Source organism: Hippocampus guttulatus, chromosome 21, assembly GCF_054856545.1.
Source record: "Hippocampus guttulatus isolate MCC_2025c chromosome 21, RoL_Hgut_1.0, whole genome shotgun sequence".
Taxonomy (NCBI): Eukaryota; Metazoa; Chordata; class Actinopteri; order Syngnathiformes; family Syngnathidae; genus Hippocampus; species Hippocampus guttulatus.
In genome coordinates, this window is record NC_141281.1 from 325,001 (window position 1) to 327,500 (window position 2,500).

Consider the following 2,500-nt stretch of genomic DNA (forward strand, 5'->3'; position numbering starts at 1 on the left):
GACATAGGGGGGGGGTCGACCCGCAAGCCGAAGGAGCCTGAACCTCCAAGCGCCGGCGGGGGGGCCGGGGCCGGTGGGGGCCCTCCGAAGGCGGGTCTTAAGTTGCATATCGGTCAGTTTGTGTATGGGTGCGATGTGGAGGGGGACATATTCGAAAGTGCGGAGCTCCGCCGTCAGAGGCCGGGTTTTCGCACGGGGTATCCGCCCCGGGCGCCTCTCGGGCGGCCTTCCCAACTGCCGTCGACCGCCCGGAGGGGGAAACAGAAAATATTCGAAAGTGCGGAGCTCCGCCGTCAGAGGCCGGGTTTTCGCACGGGGTATCCGCCCCGGGCGCCTCTCGGGCGGCCTTCCCAACTGCCGTCGACCGCCCGGAGGGGGAAACAGAAAATATTCGAAAGTGCGGAGCTCCGCCGTCAGAGGCCGGGTTTTCGCACGGGGTATCCGCCCCGGGCGCCTCTCGGGCGGCCTTCCCAACTGCCGTCGACCGCCCGGAGGGGGAAACAGAAAATATTCGAAAGTGCGGAGCTCCGCCGTCAGAGGCCGGGTTTTCGCACGGGGTATCCGCCCCGGGCGCCTCTCGGGCGGCCTTCCCAACTGCCGTCGACCGCCCGGAGGGGGAAACAGAAAATATTCGAAAGTGCGGAGCTCCGCCGTCAGAGGCCGGGTTTTCGCACGGGGTATCCGCCCCGGGCGCCTCTCGGGCGGCCTTCCCAACTGCCGTCGACCGCCCGGAGGGGGAAACAGAAAATATTCGAAAGTGCGGAGCTCCGCCGTCAGAGGCCGGGTTTTCGCACGGGGTATCCGCCCCGGGCGCCTCTCGGGCGGCCTTCCCAACTGCCGTCGACCGCCTGGAGGGGGAAATAGAAAATATTCGATAGTGCGGAGCTCCGCCGTCAGAGGCCGTTCCAGTGCTTTTGGGTGGCTGGAAACACCCTCACGATGGTCTGATTATACTCTTAGGGGCCTCCCGTGTGTCGCCCTGGAGGTCACCCATTCAAAACATGCTCACCTATATACGTTTCGGAAAGTATTTTGGTGAACGCTCACTTTCTAAGCCTTTTAGCCTTCTTGACCCCCTAACTCCCCATATCTGGTTTACCTACTACAGCGCCCCTAACGACCAAAATCGGTACTGCATACCCCTGGTACCCCCGCCATTGAAAATGAATGGGGGAATTTTTTTAATTTCTCAATCCGGCCAGGAGGCCTCTCTTTCGGCCACGCTCGGCCGGCGAGCCGGTCCGCTCTTTACCCCTGGTACCTCCCCCATTGAAAATGAATGGCGACCCCTGGTACCCCCAGCAACACCCCTGGTACCCTCAGCCTTACCCCTGGTACCCTCAGCTCAACCCCTGGTACCCCCAGCCTAACCCCTGGTACCCTCAGCGGCACCCCTGGTACCCTCAGCAACACCCCTGGTACCCCCAGCCAGCTTCGCCCCTGGTACCCTCAGCCTTACCCCTGGTACCCTCAGCCCAACCCCTGGTACCCTCAGCCCAACCCCTGGTACCCCCAGCCAGCTTCGCCCCTGGTACCCCCAGCCTTACCCCTGGTACCCCCAGCCTAACCCCTGGTACCCTCAGCCTTACCCCTGGTACCTCCAGCCTAACCCCTGGTACCTCCAGCCTTACCCCTGGTACCTCCAGCCTTACCCCTGGTACCTCCAGCCGTACCCCTGGTACCCTCAGCGGCACCCCTGGTACCCTCAGCCTTACCCCTGGTACCCTCAGCCGCACCCCTGGTACCCTCAGCGGCACCCCTGGTACCCTCAGCTGCACCCCTGGTACCCTCAGCGGCACCCCTGGTACCCTCAGCCGCACCCCTGGTACCCTCAGCGGCACCCCTGGTACCCTCAGCGGCACCCCTGGTACCCTCAGCTGCACCCCTGGTACCCTCAGCGGCACCCCTGGTACCCTCAGCGGCACCCCTGGTACCTCCGCCATTGAAAATGAATGGGCGGCCTTCCCACCTGCCGTCAGCCGCCCGGAGGGGGAAATAGAAAATATTCGAAAGTGCGGAGCTCCGCCGTCAGAGGCCGGCTTTTCGCCCGAGGTATCCGCCCCGGGCGCCTCTCGGGCGGCCTTCCCAACTGCCGTCGGCCGCCCGGAGGGGGAAATAGAAAATATTCGAAAGTGCGGAGCTCCGCCGTCAGAGGCCGGCTTTTCGCCCGGGGTATCCGCCCCGGGGCGCCTCTCGGGCGGCCTTCCCAACTGCCGTCGGCCGCCCGGAGGGGGAAATAGAAAATATTCGAAAGTGCGGAGCTCCGCCGTCAGAGGCCGGCTTTTCGCCCGAGGTATCCGCCCCGGGCGCCTCTCGGGCGGCCTTCCCAACTGCCGTCGACCGCCCGGAGGGGGAGATAGAAAATATTCGAAAGTGCGGAGCTCCGCCGTCAGAGGCCGGCTTTTCGCCCGAGGTATCCGCCCCGGGCGCCTCTCGGGCGGCCTTCCCAACTGCCGTCGACCGCCCGGAGGGGGAGATAGAAAATATTCGAAAGTGCGGA